This window comes from Temnothorax longispinosus, chromosome 8 (assembly GCF_030848805.1).
Source record: "Temnothorax longispinosus isolate EJ_2023e chromosome 8, Tlon_JGU_v1, whole genome shotgun sequence".
In the NCBI taxonomy this organism is placed as follows: domain Eukaryota; kingdom Metazoa; phylum Arthropoda; class Insecta; order Hymenoptera; family Formicidae; genus Temnothorax; species Temnothorax longispinosus.
In genome coordinates this window covers 2,071,004-2,085,925 of record NC_092365.1, presented here as the reverse complement: position 1 = coordinate 2,085,925, position 14,922 = coordinate 2,071,004, and the positions used below count along the sequence as shown (strand labels likewise).

The following is a 14,922-nucleotide window of genomic DNA, read 5'->3' as shown; positions in this document are numbered from 1 at the left end:
TATGTTTAAAGTTTCCTGGCTACGGGGAATAAGAATGTTGAACTTTCGATGCGATAGCGACGATTTATCATCCGACGAATCTCTTACGGCGAACCGAAAGTATCAAAGATTTCTCTGCCTTCGCGCGCATATTCCCTCCGCAAATTGATCGTCCGCTGCATGCCGAACGCAAAATTTATGGAGATTGATCCTACCGGTTAATACCGTAATAATTCCTGAATATGCATGTCGCGCCGGTATAACTCTCATGTGGCCGGTTATTGGCAATATGTAAAGCCGGTGGCCGATACTTTTAAATTACGCTAAGTGCGTTTGACGCGGGAAAGGCCCATCGCTTCTTGTTACTCTGACAAGTAATTGATAGTTATATCTCCCGTATATCGGCCTGCGATATGTATTTCCCGTGTCTGTCTACTATAGATATTTTCATATTATGTTAGTTATAGCATAAATATCGTAAACATTTTTATAATCGTATTTTCTTTTTACTAGAATTTATTTTCTCTTTATTATAGAATAGACTATTCTTTTGTATTGATAATTTCGTTGTCAGACAATGCAAATAATCTTGACGTCGGCTCATTTAATTCTGCAGTAATAAAAGTTCGCAAAGCAGTAAAACAAAATCTTTGAAACAAACTCCAAGCTTTAGAATAATATAGGTATAATCTTACAAACTTAATTATAAATAAGCTAATGAATAAAAGAGTGAAATCAATAGAAACTATTATTCACTCTACCTGTACTCACCGATCTCCGGTATGTTCCTGTCATGATCGCCCCCGGCTAAAAACTGAAACATAAAAATATTTTATGGTCTTACATACAATGCTCAAATGTCAGGTATGTAATGCTCCTGAATTAAAATTAAAAAAAAATTACACGAGACGGAAAAATACACGGAGAAAATTGCTACGGTTGTTACAACAACATTCTCTATGATTGAAAAAGAAATATATATGAATTCAAGTTATATTGATATTACATTAAATGTAGCTCATTTATACTGTTCTCATAATCGTAGTTCTTACTATAAGTAACATTCGGTTACAATACTCTCATATATAGGTACCTCAACCAAAGGATTATTGGCTCTTTCCAAAGTAGCAAAGTAGTCTGCAGTATAAATAATATGGTTGAGAAATCTATAAGATATAATTGGCACGGTATAGCACTGATTGTGAAAGTTCAGTTCAATCGCAAAGTCACTTCCAGAGTACTATGGTTTCCATAACCCTTTTGTATTGATAAGCGAAAAATAACATTATTATTCTGTTGTATAGCAACCCTAACTTTTTCTCCGTGTAGAAAACAATTAAAACTTTGGATTAAATAAAATTGTATCATATTATCGCATATTATAATTTACAATATTTTAGGCCTGACTTAATTTTCTCTTCCTAATTATTGAATTCTATCATAAACTTGTTATAATGCCACTTACGGCGGCCGCAGTTAATCCCATTATCAATCCCATTATCGCAAGCCGATATTCGCGAGCTCCTAAGATTGAAAGTAAAAATTACTTCTCGCTTCCGCCAAATGAAGTTTGTTCAGGATAACGGAGATCTCCGGGAACAGCGGAATAGTGCACGGTCGAAGGGAGGTGCTTTCAGTCGACGACAGTGAAACCCGACGGAAGAAACTTCTGGCGGTGACGCGAAAAGATCGCCAGTAAAATATGACACCGCTGTTTTTCCCGGAATCTAACAAATACTGTTACTTTTGGTTCCCTATCCAGCGAACACGACAACAAACGGATCCATACGTTTACGTCAACTCGCTCTGTAACTTTCATAGAGAACTTTCGCTTTACAGAACGTACGACGTACTCAGAAAGAACTTCCCTCGCCTATTGAAATCTGACAAGGAATCCTAGAAAAACTGGATCTCTCTATATTCTATTTATAAGTTGGAAAATTTAAAATTGTAAAAAAAAGTTATTTCGGAATAGCTTACGGTAAACTGATGATCAAGCAATTTTGACCATTTAATAAAATGTTCTGTATATATAAAAAAGTTAATATGTAAGACCAATTAAAATATTAGAGAAATACTATATTATAAAATTATAAAAGTTGTAAAAATTCTGACATAATTTTGTGTCAAATAATTTCTACGGTTTAATAAGATGCACAAGATTTCTTACAATAAGTAAAGACCGAATACAGATCTAACAATAAGTGCGGCAGGCGAATTTTCAATTAAAAACTGTCTACATTATTATTTAATACGTCTTATCTCTTGTCACATACAAATTATTTCTGTGAATTAATATTCTGTTACACGCTGTTACCGTACTTCACGCGGTAATTAAAAAATTTACACGATGTGCAATTTATCAAAATGAAGTGAGATGAAGGGCGAGTGTGTCGACGATTAAGCAAAATATTCGTCGCAGCTGGCGGTTCCGACAATTAAATTATGCGACGTCGTGAAATATGCACGAGTGTCTTGAGGTGCACTCGTAAAAAGGAAATGAGACGCATAAGAAAAGGAGGTTCAACTCTTCGCGGTTCTTTTTGTAGTTCCTCAGGCCACCCTTCCCTGCGGTTTCCGCGACACATAAACCGGGTTTATTCAAGAAATCGTGACTTTCCTGGGAAATAGAAACCGGCAAAAAGATATCCCGCGGTCGCTTCTTTTACCGCGAGAGAGAGAGAGATTCCTGGTAACCCACCACCGCGCTTGCGAGAGGCAAATGGCGAGAGAAACCTCTCGAGGGAACCCTCTTCCTCCTAGGCTAGACCTTCCGGGCTTGGGAAATCGATAGACCCTCCCCGCCCCCACAGTTTCCTGCGATTCTCCTCGATTTGGAGCTTGAGACCGTCCTCGCGTTCATGTGTCGATCGGGAACCCAATAATGTCTCACGTCGCGTCGGAGATTGATTAAAGGTATGATTGCCGTTACTCTCTGTATCCGTATTACGACATTTTCCGCATTGATAGGTTCCTAATGTCAGTAATGTAATATACTAAATGTTGTCACTTAAATTATTATTACTTTAAATTAAAACTCATTATTTTTATATTCTGTTTGTGCCGTAGGACAAATTACCTAATTTCAGATTGCTATTTTATTTATTAGGTAAAAGAGAACGTCTTTTTGAGTGTCTTTTTTGTATTCTTTTATACTTTTTCTGATATTTCTAACACAATAAGTATTGAAAGTAATTACGTACTTAACGCAATTACTTGACTATTGTATTACTACCATCGCATTGCTTCGGGGTTTTTGAACAAAAGAAGTTTTTCAACAGTAGCGTTTGAATTGATCCATATTGTTTTTGTAAACGAAAAAACGATATACGAGTTCTCTTCCCCATTAGTTACTATTTTGCATGCGCGACCGGAAATGTTCGGAAATCCGCGAGACCAAAAGCTTGAAATCCGTTTTGCGATAGAAAAACGAGAAGAAATGGATACACTCGTTGCCAATTTTATCTCGTCCTTTGCGCAGTTAATCGGACGATTAATCACTACGTGTTCGCGAAAGGATTTACCGTTCTGGCATATAGGTCGCGCACAGTGGGAATCACTCGCAACCTGTACTTCCTTGTCGCGAGGTGCGTTGATCCCTCGAGATGAAAATGGAAGGGCAATTTATTTTCCGCGTTGATTCGACACGCAGCCTCCAACACGAACATTCCATGCAGACCTCCGCCCAAATGGCAGGTCCTTTCTGCTCATAAGTGCCGCACTTTCGGAACACACGAGCCGGAGGATTGATAGAAGCTCGTCTCCATCGCTGCCTGCCCGCAAAAAAGGAACCCTGAGCTTCACGTGAAATTGATAAATACGTGAAAATCCGCGGGAGCTCTCGTAACGTGGAACGACACGAACGACACAATCCTGTTTCATTCGCTTTGATAAACTTTTGCGGATTTGCGAAGCTAGTCTACAAGTTTTCGTTTGCATAATGTTTCGTGATGTCATGCGGGCACTAGGAACGAATGAATGCTGTAAACAGAATGTTTTGCAAAGTTCAGCATCAGAAGCGTATTCATTGGAGCTAACTTCGACTTTGTTTGCTGTTTAACGGCATGCAGAGTCACGAAGTTATTTAAGATTAAAAATTAATGACCCACCGCGAAATGAGACTCTTACGGGTCACTGCATACAATAGGAAGTTTTTGCAATACCGTCTTACAGATACGATAATCGTATCTGAAAGGCGGTATTGTAAAAACTCCCTATTATCTTTTATTAAAACGTTAATTTTTAAAAAAAATTTATTTCGATAACACTTTATGCTAACATTTATAAAAATTCAGTTCCAATTAATTATTAAAAATTGAAAATTTTGTTAAGTAACGATAACTTTCTTCAACATTTTAACGAAATTACAATCTGAGAAATAACGTGGCAAAAGTAAGATATCTTGGAGCAAATTCTCTTCCTCTCTCTTATTCAATGGACAATATCAAGGAAACTTTACGCGTAATTTTAACGAAGCAATGACGAACAAACACATTTCTTAGAATAAACTGCCACAGTACTTTTACAGAGGAGAACTTCTCCCTTTTATGTCGTTATCTAACAGCGGCCGTGAAACCAGCGATCAACGTGGGCCACGCGGAACGGCATAAGTCCCACAATGTTTGCCAGCTCGTTGAATTTATCGCAATTCCATTAGTCTCCTATATTTAGACGAGCCGCGCAAACCGGCGCTTTGCAACATTGCCGTCTGTAAATCACGGACACAACCCTTCCCTTTTGGACGTTAACGAAATCGCGACGATCAGATTTTGACGTAATTTTATTCCGTTTGTTTACCCTAAGTAGTTTTCGGCTCAAAATAGCCAAATAGATTCATCCGCGAAGATTCATTATTTGCGAACAATTTATCTTCCTCGGCACCGATCGAGTCTGATTTGGAATATTTATCCAGCGAAAAGTTCATTTCAAAGAAAATACTTCCAATTTGCTAGAGAATTAAAAAAATAAAATGTTGCTGTTCTCTATTATATTTCTTGGGAATCTAAAAAGCTACAACTTTTATTTAAATATCTGGAAAAAAACGTTGGAAACAAGCTATTAAGAATGCTAATACGTATACGACAAACAAGAATAATATTTTATATTTGTGCGATAAATTTCAATATACCTCGCACATCCACGTTTAATATTCCCGATATTTCACAATCGCGAACTTCTGACGAGGAATATTGAATGGCGGCTAAGCACGGCATGCACTGAAGAAACCTGAATTTAATATCTTTAAATCAGTGCTTGCACTCGACTGGAAATTAATAATATTCAGAAAATGAACTTCAAGGTACATAAAAGTGCGAAAAACTTCGATATTGCATTAAAAATATAGTCAAATATTAATGGCACAAGTCCGTACGGAAGAACGGCAGGATAAAAATAGCGTCAGAAAATTGCAAAATGCAACCAAGGATCTCTCATGCATTTATGAAGACCTCCGAGATCTCTCGTGCTTATCTTCTATATTCTATCGATGGCTGCGAGCAAAATTGTTCTCTCTCGCAAGAGGACGTTCTATATAGATCGTTGACTGCCTTATCGTTTCTTATCCGTCAGCCTGGCATGGTGTGTAGGGCGTCGATAACGCGGACAAAGAACGCGCGCGCGATCGCGCGAGATAAATGAGTGCAGCGCGAACGGCGCAGAATTCGATTTCCTTCGGTTTTACGCGGTCGCCGGAAAGTTATTTGCCTACGACAATAAACGTGTGTGTAGCGGGAGGGAGGAAAGTTCGGGATGACGAGGTGACGTTCACTTCGTCATTAACGACGATTGAACGGGGACCGCGATTAAATCGCGCGGGAACGCGGTCAGCATTGATTAAAGCGGACGAGGAGCACTGTCAGAGGGAGTTTGAGCTTCCGCGAGAAAACGCCTACCTCGTCAGATTTACATACGAATGTAAATACCGATCGCGCATCCGAAAATAGATCCATGACTTCGCAGCTTTTGTGTTGAGCGATTATTTCGATCGGTCTTATGACTCGACGCTTTCACGTCGACAATCAATCGCTACGACTGTTCGATTGCTTATTCACACAGCGATATTTGCAGTCAACGACTATATTTGGCTACGAATCGGTCACGAATTCGGGACAATTCAGTAATTGCCTAGGGTGATTACATGTTATACATGCTGTTGTAACCAGGGATTGAAACCGTCACAATTGCGGTGAATACAAATCTGGATGCGATAGATACACGAAAACGAGCTGTACATTTGTTTCTGACACAAAATACAAGGAAATATAAAACATATATTTTCACAAGATCACATTTTTCGTTGTATATTTAATTTCTTTTTTTCTCCAAATAGAATTCAGCACGCACAGCTAAAAGACGAATTCTGTACATAACTAAACGCTAATGTTTTTTTATACAAAATGAGGAAAAATATCGGGATTTCCAAATATATTGGAAACCACGCATTTTTTGAATCACATATCAAGTAAAAGTTTCACAGTATGGTGCAGGAAATTGTAGAGAGAATATAATGCATGCAATAAAACAAAAGGAATCACTTTTTCCTCACCCTATATAATCCTTTGCGCGAAGAAAACTTTCGTGAGGATAAATGATGGCGTGCGTTAAGAACGAAAGGATCGGATATCCGGTCGTTCTTCATCCCTTCCGGACGTTCTATTTTTTGCGTCGTATCGTTTGTTATCAAGCTGTCGATCCCGGTGGGAAGTGCCAAAGCGACTGCAGAGAATTGATGAACCGCCATGGATAATTAAGAGTTCTGTTTTGTATCTACGTGACTCTTTCAGTATTCGTTCCGTTTCCGTTTATGAATGAGAAAATAATTTTTTAAAGCAAGTGACTCAAGAACTGAATAAAACTAAAAAATTGACCTCGGAATATATGCAGAAAATTACTGACTCATTGCATAAGTTGTTTTTTTAAGCACTGAGGGAATCAAGTTGTTTCTCATTTTAAAACATAAAAACTGATCAACAATATTCAAAATGAATATTCACGATCTAAATTCATTATTGATTAAGTTAAACGGATGGGGCATATATGTTTTTATGAATAATAAATCTCAGCTCTCTCAATATCAGAGATGTTAGTAGGTCAGAACATTAACGATCTATCACGTGCCGTTCGTAATGAGGCGTGTATTAAATTCACGAATCTTCATATTCGAGACATTCAGTATAAAAAAATCTTATAGAAAGCATCAATAGAAAGCCGCAAGAAAATAAAAAAGAAACATGTTAAATGTTAATGTAAGAATTTTTCACAAGTCATATTTGATTTTAAAATCATAGATTTATATTATATATGAATGTTAATCCCTATTTTTTCTGTGTTTTTCTACAAACTTATCGTAACTAAGAAAACATTTTGCACAAAAATTAAAGCATATTTTTGTAAAAATAATATCGCTTTAACAAAATGCATTATACTTCATTATCAGAGAATGTTTTGTATTTAGTAAAATTGAAATTTTTGAAAAATTTTATATGTAAAGCTCCAGCAGTAATATATGTATATGTGTATTTTGAATTATAATATAGGAAAATGTGTTAGACACGCAAAATTGATTTGTCACGCGCATTGATCATCGAAATTCGTTGGAGACTGAGCTATTTTCGAGCCTTCAATATAAAAATATCCTATCCTTTGTTTACGGCGGATTTCGAATTCACTTCTCGTCGGTATCGATTGGCGAGCGCGTACGCGATGGTCGTACGAGTTCACGGGAGGAAAAAGAGTTTCCGGATACGGTACGAAAAACCGCGACAGCAAGATATTCGTCACAGCTGTCGGACGTTTTCCGAGATTTGTCGCGAATCCGTTGGTATGCAATATGCCAGCGCGACGTGTACTGGTACTACCGGTAGCCTGCAAATATCGAAAACATATCCTCCGTCGAGATATTGCACCCTCACCTCGACCCTCATTTCTGTAACTTCCGCGAACGAGACGGTGACGTCGAGAGCTCTTCAGAAATGGAGGCTTTTACGACTCTTACGAGCACGGAAATTCGAAGAGACATTCGTCGAGTCGGAGGGAAACATGATCCCTCGCAAACTTTGATCCACGACCATGCTATTTTCGCTCAAAGCATCACGCTAGCTTTCGCTCGAAACCAGGTTTATACACGATTTCGTTTTACTTTCTTTTTTGCATCTCATTCTGTTTCGTTTTCGGTCGCTCTGCCTTTTTCAGTCGCAATTCTAAATTATTTTGTCTTTTTAATAATACATTAACAGAGAGTCTTCTTCTTCTCTTGTTCTCTAGATATAAAATTTTACATAGATTATACCTAATATATATTTTGTAATTAATAATTTTATTATAAGTATTTTGCATATTTGGCTCGGACTACATCCTTCCAAGAAGATTGTAAAGATACGATAACGAATCTATTGTGAAAAGCGCGAAAGCTTGAAGAGAAGCTCACACAAAAACTCGAATTAAATCTAATTATCTTATCCATTTCTCAAAACTCTGATGGCTCTTTTCGCCAAGTAGATAAGCAGAAAGACTTCTCTCGTTCTTATTTCGAAACGACAACGATTGATGATCACGTTGAAACGAACGTAACGAATGACTTCAGCGAGATAAATGTGACGTGTTATTAGACGAAGAGAAGAAGAATGGCTCGAGAATAGGTTTAAAAAGAAACAACGTAGAGTCGATCATAATTACAATGCAAATTTCCCTATAAAATTGGCTTGTAACGAAAACACCGCGCCACGTACAAAACAGGTTAATTGCATTCAAATTCCAAACTACAAAATGTAATAAACGAAGCGACGTATATATAATAAATATTCAGCGATATACTCCGAATAAACGAATTATAATAAATATTCGAATAAAAAGACCATCTTTTTCCGTCGTATAATCATGTCGAGTGACTCGCGTGACGGGATACTCCGCGTGATTGCGGCACAAATTAATAATCGTCTAGGAACGAATGCAGCCTCCGGCTAAGTCGTAGAAATGAAAAACCGCATATAGGATGGCGACAGGATGTTCCTGACGTGCGCGGAGGGACGCGGAATTGTGCGCGAAAAGTTAAACGAAACTGTTGGGGAAATTGCAGACCTAGGCGGAATGTCGCGTGCAACGAGTGCATCGTGATTTTTGCATCACAAACTCGACCATTGTATCGAATTCATTGTATCGAACAATGGCATTCTCTCAGGAACTAACAATCGAATCGTAAATCTAAGAAGAGAACTCGTAACGCGCGTGTACAATGGAATCGTTCTCTCTTTGAAAGGTCTATACGGAATAAAATTTTTGACAAAATCATCGTTTCTAGAGGAAATGACCTTTTCAAAAAGAAATTTCAATTGTAGCACACGATTACACTGAAATCAGTTTAAAATTGTCGCTTTCACGTCATCGCTTCAACTCTGCATCTAGAGAGAATATCTTCATTATTTTTTCGCCTGTCCGATATGCGGGAGAAGATATATAGGAAAAAAATACGCGGGAAGAAAATAAAGGGACGCTTTAGGGGCGGAGGGTATTCTCATTTCCTATGACGGATGTCTACGTCATTGACAGGAGGGAGAGCAGAAACTATGCAACGGCGCTTTTTCAGCGGACTCGTACTCGAAACAATGCAGAGACGGGACGTGACTTCCGAGGAAATGCCATGTGTGCGGCGTATCCGCCGCCGTAAATCACACATTACCGAAACGACCAATCCAGTATGACCGGACCGATAAAGGCGGAGAGAAACGGGAACAAACGACGTCGTACTGCCGCTCTGATATTTACCACTAGCAGCAGCATAGCAGCAGCAGCAGCTGTAATAGCCGCGGCGCGGGCGTCCGGGTGTTCCAACGGAAGAACATGGCACTTGTCCCGGTGCCCGAATCAATCGTACGTTCGCTGCCGAAGACGCGCCTATGCGATGGAAAATGAAAATCCATCGCGCCCCGGTTGTAGGCGGCAAATTATCGACCCGCCAATTTCCGGTCTGAAAATTAATGGCCTTGTTTGCGCGAGGAGCAGCACCACGGTCCGGTCTTGTTACGGAGCGGAGATACGAGGTGTTCCTGAGCACTTCCGATCGGCCTTTTTCGGTGCCGGGGCCTCCCGGAAGCTGTTCCGACTTTACGCGAAACACGTTGAAAATTTTACCCCGCGCAAATAGCAACAATCTCTCGAGCTCTGAAATTCGTTTCGCTGATGGAGGAGGCTTTATCGCGACGTTGACAAGCGAGCGTGATTTTGGCCTCGTCACGCGTGAGATGAAATGACTTTGCCGCATGTGCCATGCTCGCGGCGATAAAATAAGAATAATATATAAGATAACATTTAATATACCTGCGCGCACAATATCTTCTTCGCCTTTCGCTACGCGATAAGATGGATTTTACTGCGCGAAACCCGCGTGATATTGATTCGCCAAGCCATGAACGTAAATTATCCTGATAGGATTCGCCGCGCGTCTTCGTCGCTCGTTTCTTGCGGGTTCTAATCGCACCGTGGCTTTTTATAGTCGCAATTTATACGCGTAGCAGGTCGCGAAACTCGGATTATCTCCGTAGATTACTCCGGCTTCATTTTCTCGGACTTTTCAGTTCGTCTATATTGCCGATCTGTTTGAAGTCCGCATCGCGAAGATCGAAAGTTGTTAATTTTCTTTAAACATAATGTACTGAATATTGAAGATATGAAATTGAATACAGATATTATGTAACACGAGTATTTATGATTATTTCCTTCAAGACGTTTAGCGATTCTCTTATGTAGCTCTATATAAATAAACGTATTTCACATCATTAGCAAACAATATACATCGTATATCTTCTCGATTTCTCCTGTAATCGCGTAATTCTGTTCTTTCATGCGACGTTCGAGCAAAGGAGCATAATTGTGCGCAAAATAAGGTACTTGTACGCATATTGAGCGATTTTCCGCGAAAGGGCCGCACACTCAAGTTCGAATCAAATGAACAACCTGTAATTAAACGCTCGCGGGTGGTTGCGGTCGAATTTGCATATAATTGGGATTAAAGCGTTTCACCATGGAGATTGGGAAAGGTGCCGAGGTGGATACGATCTGGCTTTTGTACGTACGCCGAAATTTTCGTCACGTTTTATCGGCGTTTTTCACCGTCGCCGCATCGACTTAAACCGCGCCGGCCGTGCACCGGTAATGTATGCATTCCTTTACCCTCCGCGATAATGTATGCGTCCCTTAATTTTGCATTTTCGCTGATCCCCGATGCTCCACGTTCTCACGTTGATTTATTCAAAATTGATCGTACCCGCGTTTTCGGATATTCAACCGCGACCCGTTTCGCCAACATTTTCGCGAAATTCGCAATTCCGCGCGCACAATATCATTTAATAATAAAACAATAAAAAATAAATTGTGATATTTAATAACAAAATAAACGTTAATAGTGAAACGGATTTTGGCGCAGGCTGCGTTTCATCTCGCGGTTGTCGGGACGTTCTGTAATTATTCTCGCGCGATGGCGTGAACTCGTAAATTATCGTCAATGCGACACCCGTGGTAACGGGTGGCGAACACTATTGCGTCGATCTGCTTCGAGACATTTAATTGAATTTGGGAAAAGCGAGGCGTAAACAAGTGAAACATCTGCGCTATTTATACGAAGCGAGAAGATATTTTATTAACATTTCTATTAGCGCGATGTATAATCTTGACGCAATAGTACGGTGAAATATTATTGCGGATTAATTAATTGTTTAATCGAAATATTCAACGTTAAGATAACGTTGTTCGTACACCTCCGCTTTGATCATTCGCAACATTAACGTTCCCTTTGCGCCGATTATTTTACTTTCCTACGTGGAAAGCGTCTAGGAAAAAATAGTATGTTCCATTAAACACAGAATTATAGAATTAGAAATAATGTTTTGATCGGTAAAAGTTCATTTAACATTGAAGATTAAAATTATCAAACGTTTGTTATCTAGACGTCTTCTTGTCAGACTATCATTTTTTATATATTCGACGACGCTGCGATTAATTAAACTCGTAAAGTTATACACACAAATTGAATTAGATCAGTTGTGCACCGCCAGATTACGGTATCCAATTTTACAGCGTGGCGTGCACGGCCGTAAAATTTTGTGTTACGTCATGACGGGAATCGAGATAAGAGGTTTCATAGTCATAGTGAACATATTAAAACGACATGTGCGGCATGCATATTGTGGCGAACGCTACGAGGGAAAAGACGAAACACACCGACTATTTATACGTACGGCTGTGGATTGGTCGGTTTCAGAGGTGGGCGAATTAGCAATAAAGCTGGTATCAAAATATCGATGTCAGCTGTAATACGTTGTAAAAACTCGCGGTACCGCTCGCGGTGGCACATGAAATGACTCTTTCAGCGGTCCATATCGAGCTGTGTCCGGCATCGACCTAGACACTTGAGACTCAATATATAAAATTAAAAAAAAAAAGAAAATATATATGTAACATTTCAAGCGGATCGTACAAACGAGGCTTGACAGTTTTGTGGCAAAAATAATTTACATGACAGCACGATTACACAATTACAAAGGGAGTTTATTCGCAAAATAATTAGTCGCGCTTTTTAATTAGTCACGCGGCGCGTTTTCATTCTGCCGTTCTCGGTTGTGCCGGAAACGAATTTGTCGCGTATAAAGTGCTGAGGACAATATTGTGAAAAACAATGGCGGACGCGCGCGAGAGAGAGAGAGAGGGAGAGAGAGAAAGAGAGAGAGAGAGCGTATTAATTGCCGGCGATTTAGCGTCGTTATTCGAGCGTACATTCGCGACGTCGAGCTTTACGGCTGCGTATCACAAATCGCATCAGAGTGCCTCGGTACGTTGATGCCGGGTTTTTAATCGGATTCCCGACAAAAATCGGATTAATGACGAGTCTCTGTAGGCCATTGGAAATTGCACAAGAATGTTAAAAATTCCGGATTTGGTACCGCACAGCGCCGGTCGTCATTTCACTCGCTTTTACGTGAAACTGTATTCCAGAGAAGAAGCATAAATAATTTGGAGCAATCACCATTTTCTCGTTATTTCACATAGAATAATAACAATAATAACGATAATGACGATAATAACGGTCTTCGCGTTGTAGCACGTTTAACAAATGAGGGGCAAAAGAGAAAGATTATTTAAATTTTCAATGCTATCCGAACTTTTAACGGACAAAAACATTACTTCTAATGCTAACTCGTAAGTTTAGAACACACATATTTCTCCTCAGAAGCTCCCACATGAAAGCTTCCGTAAAATGGCGTCAAAAAAAGGGGCGAACATTGCGAATATTGCGACCGCATATACGGAATTACATTTCCCGGGTCAATTTATCAAAGCGGGGCGGAAAGTATGAACAAAGTTAACTTCTCGGATCGCGGGGAAAATTCCTCGTATAGCAGCATCTTCGTGCCGTCCTCGAAGCTTTGCAACTTTTCCCGGCGGAGTTACGTGCCATCCGGATGCAGCTGTGACTTCCGCGAATCTCGCGCGATCTTCTTACCTCGAACAGTTTAATATTCACGGCGCGTCGTAGAATTGCGCGAATTACAATTTGTTAAGATCCTGCGGAGCTTCTTACGGCATGATTGTGAGAAACGCAATTGTCTGAATGTTTTCTGCTATCTAATCCCGTAATCGCTTTCTTAAAAGTAAATTACACGTACTTATTAAAATATTCTCTACCAAATATTATAAGTATATATTAAAAATTGATATAAAATTTAATTGCAATGCCTCTTTCTAGTCATAAAATTAAAATATATAAACTGTTTTATCGCGTATATGTATATTTTTTTAGATCTTTTTGTGTATATATTTATTAAATTCTTGTGATAATAATATAACAAATCATTCATTAGCTTATAAGTTAATTTATGATTTATAAAGATAATTATACATCTATTGCATAATTCTCTCTTCATTAATTTTTATATTCTTCGCATCGGATGTGTTCGCTTTTCGGAGCGGCAATTGCCTGCAGTAGTGCGAAAATGTAAAATTTTATAGACGAACTAAACCAAGCGCATTCTCACGGTTTTCATGAAGGTGAGGAAACTTATAACAAAGGCTCAATTCGATATCGGTGCGCGGAAATTGCCGCGAACGACGATAAAAATGTAACCGCGCGCGAAATATCGCGGCATCATGGCTTTTTCTTCTGGTACAGTCTGCTTGCGAGTTTCTGAAGAAGCTTTCGCGGTGTGATCGATGTCCGCAAGCTCGTTTCGCGCAACAGCGAGATGCACTAAATGAAAGAAAAAGAGGGAGATAGGAGAAAGTAAAAAAAAATGTTGCAAACTTGCGCGTTTCGTGGCAGCAATCGAGACAACTCAATGTGATTTCCCTTTTACGAAGCCACCACGAACAAATCGTTGATTCCCGCGAAAATCGCGGCGAACGTTGAATCAGCGTTGCAAAAACAAATATGGGATCGGCACCAGACTCAGATCTTTTTCCGGCTGTCTTTCCAGTTCGTCTTTCGATCTACATACGCGATTTTCTATTAACCCGTATACTCAACTGCGTGAGTCTCGGTTATATTGGTCGTAACACTTTGTCGCGTAATTAACAAATGTAAAAACGTTTCAATAAATTAAGGAAAAGCAATAATTGTGTAAATTTCTTGCGTTAATTTCTAAGTTGCTTCGTCTTAAACTACATACTTTTCTTTTCTTTATACATATATATAGAAATTCGTGTAAAATAATATTACTGGAATAGAAAATATAATCTGACAATTTGCACAATTAAATAAAATTAATATAAACTGGTATAACCGTAGCCGTAATAACGATAACGATAAAAAAGTTAGAAAAAGTATACGTTTAAATCCGATATAAACCCTTTTAAATTTAACAGATATGTTGATTGAATAAAAATACGGACTTATCTAGAAAACAAATGCTACAACATTAATAGCAAGTAACCTCTAACATTTTGGTAAAAACATACAAA

The 14,922-nt window shown here is 39.0% G+C and overlaps 1 protein-coding gene and 1 long non-coding RNA gene across 6 annotated transcripts in view; one reads left to right on the top strand and one right to left on the bottom strand.

Moving 5' to 3' along the window:
- Trpgamma (Transient receptor potential cation channel gamma) overlaps positions 1-14,922 on the bottom strand; it is an 80,241-nt gene that overhangs the window by 43,440 nt on the left and 21,879 nt on the right. For all 5 annotated transcript variants that reach the window (XM_071786974.1, XM_071786976.1, XM_071786973.1 and 2 more), the window contains one exon: positions 751-793. The gene's annotated coding sequence lies outside the window, so the exon portion shown is untranslated. The remainder of the gene's footprint in view (positions 1-750; positions 794-14,922) is intronic.
- The window catches only part of LOC139818367 (uncharacterized), a 43,664-nt gene that overhangs the window by 23,164 nt on the left and 5,578 nt on the right, over positions 1-14,922 (top strand). The gene's annotated exons all lie outside the window — the stretch shown is intronic.